The sequence below is a fragment of the Larimichthys crocea genome, chromosome VII, assembly GCF_000972845.2.
Source record: "Larimichthys crocea isolate SSNF chromosome VII, L_crocea_2.0, whole genome shotgun sequence".
Lineage (NCBI taxonomy): Eukaryota > Metazoa > Chordata > Actinopteri > Sciaenidae > Larimichthys > Larimichthys crocea.
In genome coordinates this window covers 27,198,877-27,217,386 of record NC_040017.1, presented here as the reverse complement: position 1 = coordinate 27,217,386, position 18,510 = coordinate 27,198,877, and the positions used below count along the sequence as shown (strand labels likewise).

General features: G+C 45.1%; 1 protein-coding gene across 5 annotated transcripts in view; it reads right to left on the bottom strand.

Moving 5' to 3' along the window:
* slc8a2b (solute carrier family 8 member 2b) overlaps window positions 1–18,048 on the bottom strand; it is a 117,909-nt gene extending 99,861 nt beyond the window's left edge. For 3 of the 5 annotated variants that reach the window (XM_019265565.2, XM_027280171.1, XM_019265567.2), the window contains exon 1: window positions 17,735–18,048. The gene's annotated coding sequence lies outside the window, so the exon portion shown is untranslated. Of the gene's footprint in view, window positions 1–1,305; window positions 1,440–17,734 lie in introns of those variants that run through there. The other 2 variants (XM_027280169.1, XM_019265563.2) reach the window with 1 other exon arrangement.
* Between the last annotated feature and the right edge of the window lie 462 nt (window positions 18,049–18,510).

Genomic DNA, 18,510 nt, shown 5'->3' with positions numbered 1-18,510 from the left:
TGTCAATCATGGAGGTAAAGCTGAAGCTGCAGAGACGAGCTCAGGTCCTCTGGTGATTCCTCCATCTCACTTCATCTCATCTCGGCTCATCGCATCCACATCTTTCCCCTTCCGCTTCTCTAAACTTTATAACATGACACACTCCGCACACACACACACACACACTCCGCACACACACACACACACACACACAACATGTCACCCCTCAGTAAGCTTAAATCCCAGCAGTGTGTGTGTGTGTGTGTGTGTGTGTGTGTGTGTGTGTGTGTGTGTGTGTGTGTGTGTGTGTGTGCTGCTTTTACTTTGTGTGAGTTTCCTTCCTGTCACAGAAAAGCCTCGTGCAGCTTCAGACTCGCAGTCAGGATACACAGCAGTGACTCGGGCAAAGTGGGTCAAATGTTCTGGATAACCCAAAAAGTTCAACAATATCTCTCCGCAGGTAACAGGGCGCTCTGCATCACGGCACACTGTTTGTATGATGTCCATGAAGTGCTGAGTCATGCTTGGATTCATAACTCAAATTATTAAAATCTCCAAAAATAAAGATACATTTATGATATTGTTTTCTGTTTGTTAAATACAATGTGGTGATTTATGCATCGTCATGACTGAGTCTCAGTTTAACACTGATGCCTCTCTGTGACCTACATAAAACAGAGAACATTTCCTTTTTCCATATTGGGATTCTTAACGCCTGCCACCGGGCGGATTGTTGGATTATCCTTGAACTGAAAAAGGAAGTGGAAACACTTCAGGGCCCACAAGAATCAGCACAGACTTAAACTTCTTTGTAGCTGCTTTAAAAAGCTTTGAATAGAGACCTAGCGACAAACTGCAGTAACTCAAACATCCACTGGAGGCTGGCTCCAGAAGTGAGTCAGTCTCCATAAGTCCCCATGTCCAAATGTCCAACTTCACAGCAGAAATAAACATGTTTACAGCCTGGTACAAAAAACAGTTTTGGTCTCTGTAGCTAATTTCCCCGTTCATGACAACTGTACTGAGGGTGAATTTATATACAACTCACCTGTTCACATTATATTAAGGCTTAAAGTTAAGCAGGATTAAGAGTGTGGACGCTTTAATTGACAGGTGGCCTGATGTCACATAGACACGACTGCCAGATGGAGACGAGCAAAGCGACCACACTGAACTTCACGACGAATCTTCAAACTTCTTTTTCAGAAAATGAAGCAGAAAACTGGACAGTGAAGTCAGTGCATCATCCTGAGTAACCTGGACCTGAACACACTCTTAGTGACTTTTCTCAATGTAATTAAACTCTGATAATTAAACGCCACTTACTTGTGCATTCTTCAAAAGTCTTCAAAGCACACTGAGTCTCTGTTAACGACTGAATGTTGTGTATTACTAATTAAACTGATATAAAGCATGTAACACGTGCATGTGTGAGTCTGTATGTATCTGTATCTGTTTAAATGTGTGCATGCTGAGACAGAGACCGAGTGCCATTCAGTGTCAGGCTGCAGCGCTCTGAAACAAAGCCCTTTGAGTCGCTCGTGACAGGCTGAAAGGAAGCGAGGGAGGATGAGATGAACGAACGAGTGACAGAGAAACCGAGTGAGAGGCTGAGAGGGGACGACAGAGACATGAGAGGGAGGACGGCTGCGTAACAAGAGAGGGGGGACATGGAGACAACAAACAGAAACACAGAGACAGAGACAAAGGGATAATACACACACACACACACACACACACACACACACAGGCGAATCACTGGCCTATTTGAGCTTGATGGAGGGAGTTGGAGCAGCTGGAGAGACTTCAGACGGAGAAACTGAGACAGAAAGAGTTTGTCACAGGGGAGAGAAGTCTTTAGCTGTGTTTAGTCTGACATTAAAGACGCAGCCTCCTCAGACCGACCACTGTGTGTGTGTGTGTGTGTGTGTGTGTGTGTGTGTGTGTGGAGGGTGTTAATGTATAAGTGATAAATCTATCCTAGATCATATTCTGTGTCCTGCCATCCCGTCCACCAGCTCAGCTCCTTGTTTTTCCATGACCCCGTCTTTCTGTCTCTGTCCTGCCTGACTCACACATTAGAGGATCTGAAGGAGCAGATCTCGTTAGCGGTGTGAAGCATGTAGGTGTTGCATCTCCAAATGTTCTTGAGACACAGGGGACGTCTGAATATCACCAAAACACATGCTGCTGCTGCTGCCTTTCATCTGGCATGCACTGAGGCTGATGAAGCAGAAAAGAAAACTCGAAATTAAAATGTGAAAAAAGGAGCAACAATAATCTACGAGTCAGCTGCCTCGAGATTTGAGGCGTGATGATCTCGACATTTGCTGTGGTGTGTTCAAATGCAGTGAGAATCTCACATCAGCTGCTGAAGAGCCTTTTTAATAACAGGAACAATTAATTATCACAGCAGTCATGTTTGTTTCTGGTCCTCTGGCTTCATGACAACACAGCGCACGGATGCAGAAGCTGACTGACAGCTCGGACTCTGCTGCTCTGCAGACGCAGTTTGTCTGTTTCATTCCAGATTGACCAACAGGCTGCATATAAATATGAGGATGACAGTGATCCAAAGCATCAGAGCAACAATAATCAGAAATGCGTCCCATCACAGTTCGTTTCATTACTGGGGAAGTGTGGATGATAATTCATCAAAATCAGATCTAAAAGATTTTGCTTCATCATCTCTTTCTGTCACTTCTCCCCTCGTCTCTCTCTCTCTCTCTCTCTGTCTGTCTTGTCTGTCTCTCCATATATCTCTCGTCCTCTTCCTCTGTCAATAAATCGGGCTGACAGGATCTAGCCGTCGGCCTCTGGACCGTGTTCTGTCTGTCAGCCTCCTCTCACCTGTCTGTCACTTTCTGTTCCTGCTGAACACAAAATACTTTGATACATGGCAGCACCTGTACTGTACCTGTGAGCTCCACAGAGATTCAACATTTGACAGTCTGTTCACGACACAGACTGAGTGACACACTGAAGTACAAATATAGTTTCTTTACTGAATCCGTTTGACACAGAGTCTGTGACCGTGTTTCATGCATCGACACGAGTTTTCATTTCTCCTCACTGACCTGAACATGGTCAGTGTGTCAGGTGACCTTTAGATTTGAAGGAGATGGACTGTTTGATTTACTCAGCTGTGTGGAAGTTTTGCTCTCTGATGCTGACTGTAAATGGATCTGTCTGTCTGAGTGTGTCTGTCTGTCCTCAGAGGACGACCAGGCGACGCGCTGGTAATAGCTGTGAAATGGAGCTGCCTGTCTCCAGCTCCGTCTTCAGCTAAATTACAGTCATCAGACTCTTCTCCTCTTGAACATCACTGTGTGTTCCTGAAATCATCTCTTCTTTCCTCCCAGCATCACCAACAGAAACACTTCAGACTGATGTAGAGCTGCTGCTGTCACCTGTCCACTCAGCCGCTTAGACTTTTCTAAACACAGTGTCATCATATGTTTTCATACAGTTACTGTGTCTGTTTCTATTTAAATGGCAGGTAGCAGGGCCCTGTGGTGCCCAGGTCTAAGGTTAGGGGACTATAATGACTCAGAGTCATGAAGTGTGACTGACACAGGTCTCGATCTTCATCTCCTAAATATGTTTAAGACAAAAAAATGAGAGAGAAACACAAAGACATCCCTCCGATCATTTCCCATAAGCACTCATCATTGTCAGGGTCACTGGGGCAGGAGCTGATCCTGACACTGGCAGAGAGGCGAGGTACAGGTCAGGTCATCACAGGACGGACACACAGAGAGACAAAGAACCGTCCACTCACATTCAGCCGATGAACCTGCATGTCAGGCCGAGGATGGAACCAGGAACTTTTTACTGTGATTAAAATAAGAAGAAAAACTACTGACCATCAATATGATACTTTACAGAGACGTTAAGGTTAGTGATAATTATGTCCAAGTCCAAGAAGGCTGGAGTTAGGAAAGGTTACACAGTAATGACCAACATCTCCAAAGAGCTTCAGGTCAGGAAACAGATATGCTGAGGTCGAGCTAATGAGCTGATCAGAGAGCAACATGAAATGAGAGCGTTAGGGAACTTTTGACCTTCGAACACAAAGGAAACAACATCAGCCACAGAAGCTCAAACATTAGTACAAACAGGGCTGTGTTAAGACAGAACAACAAAGAGCCCTGAGCATCACAGCAAGGCTGCAACTCTGGATTATTTTAATCATCTCGTCCATGAAATCAGTTTCACAGAGCCCAAGGTCATCGTGCCTCGCTTTGTTCAACAAGTCGCCAAAAAACCAAAAGCTGTTCAGTTCAGAGAGAAACAGCAGAGCGTCACGTGTTCACAGCTGGATCCAGATAACCATGAAACATTTCAGCCCTGTCTGTGCTCATGACGTCACCACTCCACACGTCCTCTGACTGCTGATCTGTGTGGCGACACACTGACAATGGAGGTCATTCACAGTCGGGTCTACTGTAGATGTGAATGTGTTTCTAAAAGAGGACACTACAGAGCGCCGTGACTGAACAACAAAGTGTTATCAGGGCGAGCAGCCAGACGCTGGTGCAGGCAGGCGGCCAGATAAGAGCGGCAGACCCGAACACAATACTACGAGCAGAACAAAACACTCGCTCATGCTGACACGCAGAGGGACGGCCCACGGCGGCGTGTACGACCGGAGGGGAGGCTTTTGATTCGCCGCTGTGAGCGTCGGTTTTTAAAGCGTTAAACACACGTGCTCGTTCATTGGTGGCAATGTGTGAGTGTAACATGGAAGTGTGTGAGGACAGCCCCACGCTCAGCAGTAACCAGAGCTGTGTCGTTATCCTGCACCAACAATGAGCAACGCCACGATGGTCACAGCCATGACCCCTGACCCTACGCCATCTAAAAAAAACAACACGTCCACGCCGCAGGGGAACCACAGAAGAAGAGAAACAGAAAAGAGGCTCAGTCAGTCGGGTCATCTTCCCATGGTACAAATTTACCAGCTCGTTTAGGACTCGGGGATAATTTGCATAAATTATTTACAGCACAGACGGCAGTAATGTGCACTCATCACATAAATACAGAATTATTGTGTTAGAAATGTATTTTTGTCCTCAGGTTCAGACTTAAACTGTAATGAGACCAGCACGAGTTTTATGAGTTCAACACGCCCTGTGGAGCTTTGCATTGTTTACATTCATCTTCTTCATCAGAACATATTTTACATCTCAGAGTTTCACGAACACGTCGACTCTATTCAGAAAAACTTTAGCAACGTATTTAAAGCAGCATTTTAAGTCTTATTCTTATTTATCAGCACATTTCTGTCTCACATTACAGCCGCCAACTGTTACAGTGCTGATGTGGTTATACTGTGTGTGCATTATGGCTGCCTCACGTAATGCTACGCAGCTGTGTGTGTGTGTGTGTGTGTGTGTGTGTGTGTGTGTGTGTGTGTGTGTGTGTGTGTGTCACAGAAACAGTGGTGACGTTTAGATGGTAACCCTGTGAACCTCTTGTGAAATTTGAACCTGCTGTTGTTTGTTGTTGCCATCAGGACTTTCTACCAGAAAACTACGACTGTGTTAAATCTTTGTTAAACTCACCAGATTTTCAAACAGCAACTTTTGTACTTTTGTCTGGGTTTTCTCCTCGTGTAACTGCAGGTGAGAGTACAAAGTTTTATAAATCTAGTTCTACCATCTCAACATGACCACACAGCACAAGACCATTAGCTCTGCTGCTGTGATCTTATTAACCTCTCTGGGGAGTTCACGTTGTGGAAAATTGGAAGATATGGATTCAGCCCCTTACAGAACACAAACAGTTTGTAAAGTAGTACACATCAAGACCCCAAAATCTGTCATGTCTCAGTATCAGCCTGCAGGTTCAGATCAGAGGTGATGTAACTGCAGAGGAAACAGACTGAGCTGACTGAATCTTCTCTGGATTAAAACGGATCAAATAAAAGTGACAGTAAACACGACGCACAGATCAGAGCTAACGAGCCGAACAGCCCGAGGATCAACGAGTTTCTGCTGTAAAGAGGTCAGAGGTCACAGAGGCTTGCTGAGCATGCAGGATAAATGTTTACGTCTTATATAACACACTCATCACCTTGATCACAAAGGCCTGCACACACAGACACACACACACACACACACACATTACGATGGAGTTTCAGAGCACAGATGTCTGTAAGCTTCTTTGGGCCAATCAGCCACGACATAACCACTTAGACGTTTATTCTAAGCATTCCTACAACTTCTAAGATTTGCAAATGTCTTGTAACACGAATCATTTTATAACGTGAACATGAGGAAGAAAACTGCACAACATTCACACCAACAAGTACATAATGCATTGAGAGGCTTTTCAAACCTTTTGGGATTTCATCTAGATAATTTTTCATAGAGAAAAAAGTGACATGGAGCCCATTTCTGTGCATGAACTGAAGATATCTGACTTTTCTCTTTCAAAAGATGACACAGATTTTAATGTGATGTTTCTGAAATAAAGTCAATATTTATATTCTGGAATACAACTCTTGTATCATTTCTCTCTGTACCTTTATCTACTTATTGTATAGTGACTTGTTTTTGTTACAGCTGCCACCACAGAGCTTCTCAGTATATTGGTGTGAGTAATGTGGCCGTTCAGTCTTCTGACCGGATGGAGGTCCATTATTGTCATTATTAAAGTTTTAGTCATGGAGTGAGTGTTCAGGCGTTTCCTCTGTCCACTGATGCTGTTCTGATAGTTCTGCACCTCACTGATGTGCGTATAATTACTGTCATTACAACAATGTCACACTTCTTCACCCTGTCAGACTCATGATTGCTGTGGCCAAATGAATGAATTCTTGATGACAACGACGAGTCAGAAAAAAAATCAGAGCCACAAACACAAAGACACTCTGCCCTGACCATTCAACTGAATGAAACGAAAGTCACAGGGGAAAAAACAGTTTAGTAACTTCATGTCAGCTAAAGGTGATGACACAGCTCGGCTGTCACACAGGAGTCATCATGGGTCAGTGAACTTTCCGCCTGCTGTGAGGCTGCAGCGGAAATACAAATCATAACACAGAGGTGTTAAATCATGCAGCAGCGCCCTTTTCTTTGTCTGTTTGCTTCAGTTTGTTTAGCAGCACAGATTCTGCTCAGCATCACGGCACCTTTCGTTAGACAGTCTGGAACATCGATTTGAGGATCCTGCAGGAGCCGATATTCAGATTTTTCAATTAATTAAAACTAACTGCTGCTGCTGAGAGCACGACGAAGGAAGCATCAGACTGTAGAATATCAAGAGAGCCCACACACACACACACACACACACACCGCAATAATTCATTCAAGCATCACTGACACCACCACTGGTTCACAGAGGTCAGGGACCGGATTCAGTGTGGCTACAGTTTGTGTGATGAGTCAGTGTGGAGGAGGGATGATTTCAAAAAGCAAAAACCAATCACAGCCTCTCTGTGTGTGCGTGTGTGTGTGTGTGTGTGTGTGTGTGTGTGTGTGTGTGTAGTTTTGATTCAGACGGACGTGAAGGAGATTTAATGACACTGTGGCCCAAAACTACTTCAATCTAACATGAATACTTCTTCCGCGCTCACCGCACCGCGCTCTGCAGCTTTCTGTTTAAAATAATCCATTTGAGAATTTCTTATACAAGCCGATGATGGGAAGAACATTAAAGCAACAGAATTTAACAATATGTAACAAAATACCAGACACTAATTTGATTTATGCAGTTTGCACAGACTAACATCTTTTGGAAGATCTGCTGTCTTACGATCGACCAACACTTCTTCTATGTGACTTTTCTTGTTGTATTTCTGTGCATGTTGAGTCAGGTGTGTGTGTGTGTGTGTGTGTGTGTGTGTGTGTGTGTGTGTGTGTGTGTGTGTGGTCTCCTGATCGGCTCCAGGCTGGTGAGGTGTGGCCACCATCGTCATCACTTGCTAAAGAGCTGCAGGATCCTGATTGGAGCGTCATGTGGTCCGGCATGAGTGTAATTTGGAGACTAACTCACTAAAGTTTGAAGACCCCGACAGTCATGACAATTTGCCATCACGCCTCTCTGTGTTCAGATCATCACTGTAACTGAATCAACTTGTTTTGGCTCCGGTACGACCTGTGGACCGGACCAGTGCAGTAAAACTACTGATTACATAGACGCAGAGATACTTTTGTTTAAAATCACTCTGTTTAGATGTCTTCCTGTTTTCTGGTTAAGTAAAGATTTTCTTTATTTCTTTGGTCTGAGCAGCATCCACTCTCTTTTTTAGTAGTCTATTAATTCAAACTCTTGCCAATAAACACTGCTTACTTTCCCTAATTGAGCTGAGTCCTAACATGCTGCAATTTCAGTTTTCTCAGGCTGCAGTACTCACACAGGGACTCGTGAATGATACACAAAGAGAGACAGACTGGATATCCCTGAAGAAGTTTCTTCACTGATGACGCACAATGTTTTAGTCTGCTCTGTTTATTCAGTCCTACGATGTCCATGTAAGACGAAAAGAGTGGGTGAGACTGACAGAAGGAGACTGAGTGAAAGTCAGCAAGCCCTTCGTACCACACACACACACACACACACACAAACACACCTCCTACATCAGGACAACAGCCAATAGGGGGACAGCTGGTGGCACAGTTCCTGGACTCGGACCAATGACTGTACGTGGGTGGACCGGTGGGGTGTATCGTGCCTATTTGTGCGTACATGCACGTGTGTGTGTTTGTGTGTGTTGAAGGTGCGGTGGCCTCAGTGGTGTGTAAAAACAGCAATCTGTTGAACAAGTGGAGTGTGTGTGTTCATACACCCTGTGTGTCTGTGACAGATGATGAGGGTCACATCTCTTTTCCAAACTCTGACTTTGAACGCTCGAACACCGGCTCCCTGCAGCTTTATAAAGTTAAACATTTGTTTCCTATGAGGACAGAAGCTGCGGTCAGCTTCAGTTCAGGCAGCTGTGATGAATTACAAATCATAAATGTTTCACAGCTGAGACTTTCATCAAAACAATCCACAGAAAACAGTCCACACCTGCCATCTGTGTGCTGAGTGCAGACACCTCCACAGCTTCAGTCTCAATCCTCATGTGACCCTGTCAAGCTGGTGAACGTGTCCATGCATCACTCTGTGCACATTAGAGCTCCCACCTGCTGCTCGTCCACTGGCTGGGTCCAATCTCTATACACAAAATGGAGCGCGGCTGAGGAGACGTGTGACGCAAAGAGACACGAAGAGCATCACCAATATTTTCAACATTTAGAACTCCTCCAGCTCTGATGAAAACATTTCACTGCCAGCAGAAGCCAGGTTATCTTTAGTCTAATATTCTGGTCAGGTGACGTGGTTTTGGTATTTTGAAAGTATAACTAGGTGCTGCATATTTATTACTGCTAACTTCACCACAGAGCTCTTCACATGTAAAACTGAAGTCAGAGGGTCATCGTTTGAAGCATGGACCTGCTGACGAAGCTGCCATGAAGCATGTAGCGAAGGTGAACGTGAGAGGGTGGAGGTCAGTCTGGTGGATGGGTTGATGGTCCGTCTGACTTTCATACATGTTGATGTCCATCTTTAGCATGTGCACGTCACTTGTGAAGTGTAAATGTTCTTGTCTGGTCATAGGATCATCTTCATCCTCATGCTGAAAGTACAGACACACCTGATCGTCTAACATCTGATCTAATAAAGATCATCTGCAGACCTGAACATTGGCTCTGAGCAGACTGTAGCCAAGTCAGTTTAATGTTTTCTGCACATTAAATATTGTTTTCTGACGTTTTCTGATAAACTGCACTGACATCAGATCTGTGCATGCTGCTGATTGAACATCAGCTCAGCGCTGTGGGTGTCTGCTGCCACATGACATCACTAACCACTAATAACTGTGTGTGTGTGTGTGTGTGTGTGTGTGTGTGTGTGTGTGTGTGTGTGTGTGTGTGTGTGTGTGTGTGTGTGTGTCTCCTAACCCCTGAGGGCACAGAGGAAATGCATGAGTGGACACGATTACTGCCTGTCAATCACACACAGAGGTAAAGTGGAGAGTGGCTCCAGGGTGGATGTAAAAGCAGAGGATGAAGGACAGCGGAGGAGGCGGATGCTGAGCCTGACAGTCAGAAGAGGATGGAGACGTTTGGTGATGGTTTACCTCAAAATGTTTTTTTTATGTTTTGGTCTTTAACAGAGACTAAAAATGTTTTTTCTGAATAATTAAAAAGAAAAACCATGAATTCAACATTTTCTTCTTCTTCAGGGAAACATTCTCTCCGTCACACTGAGCCGTCGTCACAATGCTAACACGCTGAGGTGATGAATGAGTATGTTGCCTGCACACACTGCACACAGAGCTGATGGCATCACCGCAGACTCTAAGTCGTGTTTCTTCATTATTCAAAATGTCTCATTCCAGATGATTATTTCAGGTCTGTGGTTATTACATAAACAGATGGCAGCAGAAGCTTCTGCAGCTCGTCCTGACAGTTGAGAAAGAAGAAGAAGAAGAAGAGGAGGTCACTGAGTGGGCCCCTCTCACAGCTGATCCAACCCAGCTGATCCAACCCACACCAACCAGAACACTACAGTGTCCTCCACACTGCACCAACATGGCACTGACGGGCGGAGGAGTCGACTGTGGGAACAGAGTTTGAGGGGAAAGGAGCTGAAAATAAATTTGAGGAGAGAAACAAGGGATGAAGGAAGGAAAGGAAGCAACTAAAGAAGAGAGGAGAAAGGGAAGATAAAGAGGAGAAGAAAAGCTCTGAGGTAAAAAGAAGGCATCAGATACATGAAGGAAATAAAATGATGAGGACAGAAGAAGAGAGCTGTAGATGAATGAAAGAAAAACAGACAGAGGAAATGATTGGAGGAGAGAGGTAAATGCATGGAAAAAGGGATGTCAGGAGTGGAAGAAAATGAGATGAAAGAGGAGAAAATCACATAAAGGGAAGAACATGAGTGGATGGATTGGAGAAAGAAGAGAGAAGATGATGATAGATGAGGACTGGGAGGATCGAGACAGAGACGGACAGAAGCAGGAAAAACTGAGATGAGAAGATGAGAGCGGAGACGTGAGGCAGGGAGGATGGAGGGATGATGGAGGAGAAGAGACGGAAGGAGCCGTCATGAAACGCCCTGCAGCGGATTCTGGTGTTTGCTGTAAACTCTCTGGAGCCCTAATGCCCGGCCTCTGAGCTTTTAATAGGCAAGCATAGTGCAGGACACACTGCACACACACATCGACATGAACATGCTAATAACGCACAATCCCTCAAACAGACGGAGAAACAGGACGGCTGCACAAACTCTGAGGCATGAGGAGGAATGTAAATGTAAATGTAAATGTACTTTATTTATACAGCCCTTTACAACAGTCCTTTCGGTGTACCAAAGTGCTTTACAGTAGACAATAAATAACGAGAACAATAGGTAAAAAACAAACAAAATAAAAACAATAAAATGCAACAAAATCGAATAAGAAATGATAAAAGTGTCATCATACTACTGGGTGTTAAAAGCCATCCTAAATAAGTGGGTTTTTAGCTTGGATTTAAAAAGGCCCAGATCAGAAACGAGACGAGCATGAGGAGGAAGCATGAGGAGGAAGCATGAGGAGGAAGCATGAGGAGGAAGCATGAGAAGGAAGCATGAGGAGGAAGCATGAGGAGGAAGCATGAGGAGGAAGCATGAGGAGGAAGCATGAGGAGGAAGCATGAGGAGGAAGCATGAGGGACATTTGTGTCGTTTAAATTTATCAGTGAATTCACTAAAAATCATGTGAGGTCTTGCTTCATGTTGAAATATAATCATTTAATACTGCCGTTAAATCAAGTATTCCCTGAACATCGTGATCCCAGTTTTAAAGATATGAGACATGAATGCATTCAAATGATTAGACCTGTTGTATATTTTGTAGATCCACATTAAATTAAAATGTTTCCAACAATGTTCAAAGATAAATGCATCATTTATTCAAGGGTGCGTTTCATTTGGCCGCCTTTCAATGGCGTCACTTCCTCTTTACTGTACACCGTCACTTCCAATAACTTCCATGGACACACGACTCGACACATCAGAGGACGACTGACATACTTACATTTAGGCAGACATCTTGTCTTTTGTCACAGACTTCATGATATCAGTAACATTAAATCAGGTTTTTTATGTCTGTAAAATGATTTATTCAGCAGCATGTGAGGAAATAATGGAGAGAAATGGAGTGTCTCTTTCCTCTTTGCTCATATAACAGTGACTTACAGACATGATGCTGCTCACATGCTTCATGCTTCATGAATAGAACGCTCTGATGCGCCCGCTCTGTAAAATCATGTTTAAGCTGTTTGGTAACTGAAGCTCACTGTAAAGAGTTGCAGCCTGCAGGCTTCAAACATCTTCCTGTCTAAGTGCAGCAGTGAGAAGAAAAGAAAATGTCATCAGGATAAAAGGGTCAAATACCAACTTGTTTCCTGTTGTTGTGAGAGACTGATGGTGACTGACCACTGAGACTGCGCCGTTTCAAACTCTCCTAATCCATCACTGACTGACGGACCCTCACACACCAACACAGGTTAACTTGTTTTTAATGGAAATGTATTCGACAGTGTGAAGAAGAAAAACAGGACGAGCGAGGCGGTGATGATGAGAGTGATGCTACAAAGATTCGCCACATGGTCGACATCCAAACTACTCAAATACCAAAACACCCACAGAGAAAGAAACTTTGAGGAGTCACAGTGGTGTAACCATGGATACGACACTGTAATCCTCATTCATATTGATGAGAGCGAGGCCGTGGAGATGAGTGAGTTATCTATAGATATATATATATCTATATATATATAGGAGGGAGTGAGAGAGAGAGAGAGAGAGAGAGAGAGAGAGAGAGAGAGAGAGAGAAGAAGAGTGAGGTTAATTGTAAAGGTGACAGATGGAGGTGAGAAGGTGGAGTGACACCGACTCAACAGCAGAGGAATGTAGATGAATGAAACGTGCCTCACTTACTCTGCTGTTATATAAACTTCACTGAACTGAGACAGAGACACCGCTCAGCTCGACCCATAATGCACCACTGCTGTAAAAGTTAACATAAAACCCATTTCTGTGTGTGTGTGTGTGCGTGCGTGCGTGTGTGTGTGTGTGTGTGTGCGTGTCACTGCCTCTATAAGTCGAGTTTCAGACACGTTATCAGAGGGCGATTTCATAGCAGAAGAACTGTGGAGCTGCAGCTCAGCAGGAGGCCACTGCAGTTATTCTCTTCACAACAAGCTGTGTGATACGCACACACACACACACACACACACACACACACACACACACACACACACACACACACACACACACACACACAGCATATTAACGATACAGAGAATCTGTTGCACTCTCTTCATTATTAAGTTATTGCCACGGCTTCACATTAAGTGTTAAACCAGTGGCTTTTATTTTGAAGCAGCCACCGGAAGTCATCAGGAGATTATCACTGACACTGCATTACAAATGCATCTACTAATCCAAGCAGCATTACTTCACATTAGGCAGTTCAGTCTTTTAGCTCTGTTTTGGTCTCTACCCACTGCTGAGAGAAATGCTCCACTCAAACTGTGTCTGCTGTTTGCTGCTGGGCAGCTGATGCACAGGGAGTTTTCACTATGAGCAACATGCTCTCACTCCAAACTCCAAAATGCTTCTCTTGCTTCTACACTTGAAAACATGAAGCTGTAGTTTCCCTCTTGTGTCACATCTGGAAGCACCTGTTTTATAGTTTGATGTGCTGTCAGAGTCAGGTGATGTGGTATAAGAGTCCACATACAGAGTCATATAGAGACGTAACTTGGCGTGGATCAGTTCTTAGTGAGATCAGGTTTGTTGTGCTGCATGTGTGCCAGCAGAGCTTCAGTCTGCATGTTTGTCCTTCTGTGTCTTTGTGTCTTGTCCTCTCTTAAAGGCTCTGTCTGTCTGATCTCTAGCTTTTGTTTCCTGCCTGTCTTAAAGTCCATCTCCTGGATCTTATTGGACATCAGTGCTCCAGAGGCTTTCAGCCTGTCTTAAGCTCCTGAGTCTTTTATCTGTCACGATGAAACTGGAGGTGTGTTGATATAAAAGATCAGCCTGTTTGCTCTTTTATTTGTTTGTCTCTCGCTCAGCGTCTCTGATCCAATTCTGACCAAACATGATGGAGCGATGCTTCTCACCGTCTCTTCTTCAAGTTTACAGTTCAATCTCTGAAGTGAGGGAGCTTCGGACTTTCTCTCCAAACGTTAACCGCATGCCAGCCTGTCTGTGCCGCCAAAAACTAAGAAATCAGTCCAGTTTATCTGAGCCTGTGTACCAACCTCCACCCAGACACTGCGCACCAATCAGCCGGATCATTTGTGTAATTAAGAAGTGTGAAAAAACGCCGCGGATGAGAGGCTGGAAGTACAAAAACAACCCTGAATGCATCCCAAGAGCGTAATCAGACACAGAGGACGAGGAGGGAAAGAGGAAGAGTTATGAGGCAGGAGGAAGACGGATAACGAGGTGTGAGGACAAAAGAAGACAGTGAGTGATTGCTACTCCGATACAGGAGCTGAACACCAGATACTAGATCACCAGATGAACCAGTGATGAGATCTTATAAACTACTTTAAAGGACTTCCAAAATACACATTAGCACAAAATGTCTTGACTGTGGTTAAAGGATCAAAAACATTTTAAGACACCTTTTATCGTCCCCTGACTCATCTCTCTGTTCCTGTGTTCAGTTTATTTCTAACTTTGTGTATTTAAGTCTGACCATGTGTCCTTAGTTTGGTTCATTCCAGCAAAGATGTGAGGGTTATATCACACTGTAGCATGTAGCTCATCTTTTAAAAGAGGAGTTTGATCGTGATCAGTGCTGAAAATTAAATCAAATCGTGATAAAATCAAACTGTAGATCTGAAGAATCGTGACACTCCTAAAGAAACATCTTTAGAGTTTCAGGTGACTTCCTCAGACGGCCAAGCCCCCAAAAATCTTCAATTTCCTGTCATGCAGAATTTTTTCACATTTGAGCTCCTGGAAGTGCCGAACTTTGGAAATTTGCTTTAAAGATTTTCTGTCCATTGACACTGAGCGAGACAGTCAATGTCTGTTGATGTAAACTTACAACGACTGAAGCTGCGGTTAATGACGCCTGAGTGTTGCTTGTTAGACGGCTGTCACACTTCTGTCATGACCTGTACTCAAAGACAAACTGACTCATGTCAAACAATCTCTGTAATTAAGATGTTCAGATGTCGAGTAGATGTTTGAAGTCTGTCACTTCATCACATCAGCTGTTCAGGACAACAGTTGTTGAGGGTTTCTTTGCCTTCTGTTCAATCATAGCATGGAATACTAAATATTTTATACCATCAAAATGTTGCCGATTATCACTTCAACAGCTGCTCCATCAGAGCTGCTCAGCATCCGACAGAGTTTTGGTTGTGCTGGAGCTTCTCCCAAGTGTGATTCATGGGGCGGGGATGAAAGAGCAGCACAACACCCACGGGGTAAAAAAAGGTTAAAAGATGCAGAACACAGAGGAACATCGGAGTCACTCGGAGCGAGAGGATCTGCTAAATGCCTTATAGCTGTGAAACGAGGAATGAATGGAGGATGAAAGGACCGGAGGAGATGCTGAGGGAGCAGAGAGGAGAGGTGGGGCGGGTGGAGGAGAGGAAAGAGAAGATGGGAAAACGCAAGAGTGAAAGCAAAAGACAGAGATAGATAATGGAGGAGAGGAGGAGGCAGAGAGGAAGAGGCAGAGAGGAAGAGGCAGAGAGGAAGGAGGAGCGTTGATGAATAATCCATCACATAATATAAAAAGGTGAAGCAGCACGGGGCTCAACGAGAAGCTGGAGCAGTGCAGAACCATCAAAGGAGGGAAGCGTCTCCTGGTGTTTACACTGCTGTCCGAGGAGCCACACAGCAAGAACAACACTGAGCCGAGTCCATGAATCAAATATTCAAAGATGTGGACGGGCTTAGTCATATATTTACATCTTATTACTGCACATCATTTTCTAAACATGCAGAGTGTTTTTTGTGTTGCTGCTGCACCCTCCAGCCTTTTCCCCTTCAGTGGAAGGACTGGAGTGGGGGTGGAGGGGAGGAGGGAGGGGAGGAGGGAGGGGAGGCCTCATAGACATGGAGATGGATGGAGGAAGGGCTGGGCTGAAGGCTGGTGCAGGGAAAACAAGGGAAGCCCCCAGAAAAGCTGCAGAGAGACAGCAAGAGAAAGGAAAAGCCCAGGGAAGCCCCGCTGCAGCTTCTGCACACATGCAGGAGGAGGCGGAGGAGGGTCCCACCTCCACCTCCTCCTCCTCCACCTCCTCCACCTCCTCCTCCTCCCCAGCCTGCATGCTGCAGACAATCTCTCACAGCCCACTCCTTATTAAAACTACTGCCAATGCATCAACTACTCCACATCTCTAACGGAGCACTGTGCGTCCTGCAGATCTGCCACAAGCTCAGAAATCCTGGAGCCCATCAGAGCTGACGACACTCACACACATCGTGTTTTAATTGAAATATAAAAATAAGATCCAATATTTGCATGTAAACACGCACAGTTACGCAACACCACTGCTGGAATCCCGCACACACAGCTCGTTTTAACGCAACACTCGGTCAGTTCAACACTGAAACTGAACATGGAGTCTGCTGGAGGCTGAACGTGTCCGGGCGGCGTTAAAGTGCAGAAACCAACCCGAACCCGAACCTGAACAAACCTCTGACCGGACAGATCACCGCGCTGCGTCAACCAGCAGAAACAGACAGGATGAAACCGGAACAGCTTTTCAAGATAAAACCTCTATGAACACAGAGATTCCTCACAGTCAGACACATTTTGTATGATGGTTACTGACATGGAGGAGGGGAATACGCGCATAAGCCTCCAAAATAAGACTGACTATCAGTATATTCGAGACTTTTTCAAATATCTGAAAATCAGCTCTGCATTTGCCCAAACATAACCTTTTATTTTGAAAGTTTAACCAGAAGTCGTACATGTCTTTCTGCTGACTTGACGTTGATCTCCGCGACCAGGAGTCGCAGTGTCCCCAGAGTTCAGTCAGCTGCAGCTTTTAAACCTCCAGGTTAGGTCTGAAACATTTGAACTAAAACCAGAGAGCTGCAGATCTTCAACTTCCTCTCTGCACTGACAAACGAAGTCTCGGTGTTGTTGATTTGACTTTGAGCTTGAACACAACACCTGCCCGCGCTCCCAGCATGACGGGGCCCCGTGGGGCCACGCGGGGCAGAAACGCTCATTAAAGCACTTTGGATGAGAGCGTCAGGCTGGAGGACGGAGCCTTTCTGTGTGTGTGTGTGTGTGTGTGTGTGTGTGTGTGTGTGTGTCCCATTGTGTGCATCTCACCAAAAAATCCCCGCAACATGTTTAGCATTTCACTCACGCTCCTAAACTTCAGAGGATGCGGGACACAGAGACTCATCCTGACGGTGTCGAGCGAGTTATCAAAATAATTCCAGAGATGATGATAATTATCTGTCAAAGCTCGTCCTTACAGACACACACACGCCGGTTAGGACACATTTTAACCTATTTACAGCCTCTAAAGCGCCAACAACACTTCCATGGAGACGTACTCTGACAGTAGTCTAGTTGTTGGCACCGCACGGCCGCTCCACATGGCCGTACTCGGCTGGAATCAGCAGCCAGTGATGCCCGCAGGAGCAGGTGGGCGCAGCAAACACGCACAAACCGCGTGTGTCCGCAAACAGAGCAGAACTGTGAAGAAACGTCTCTTACCTTGGGTTCTAGTGCCGGCCCGCACTCGATGCGATGCGCATAGTATCTGCTGAGAGTGAAAGACCGGAGAGAAAACTGTCCTCGCTGCTGCTCCGCTTCTCTCTCTGCTCTCTCCTGTCCGCCCCGACACACTCAACAAACTGCACACACACACACACACGAGCTCCCCCTCCCTGCGGTCCCTCATGACACACAAGCACACACACACCGCGCGCTGCCGGGCGGGGTGCCGAGGAGCGCGGTTGGTCCTCGGGGGCGCGGATGGATGGATGGATGGAGAGAGGGGATCTGCGCCTGTGAGAGGAGAGGAAACAAGGAGTAAAGGAGAGATGAAGGACATGAGTCAAGATTAGACAGGGAAAGGAAAGGAAAGGAAAGAAAAGGAAAGGAAAGGAAAGGAAAGGAAAGAAAAGGAAAGGAAAGGAAAGGAAAGAGGGAGAACAAAAGATAAATGAAATCAAAGGAGACAGGAGGGAGGAAGCAAATGGATGGGCAAGAAGAAGAAAGAGGAGAGATGAAAGGAGAAAATAATTTAGGTGAGATGACGGAGGGAAGAGGAAACCAAAACAGAGACGAAGAAAATGACAAACTTCATCCTCAAAACCAAAAGCTCATCACCATGAACCGTTTATCCAGTCTGACGCCATGATGGAACAGATTTATGAACTGCTGTTGATGTTACACGTCTGTTCTCACACTAAGTCACACACCACCAACTATTTCACTGGTTTTGGTGAAACTGCTGCCAGTCGTAGCTGCTGTTAGATCAGTTTGTT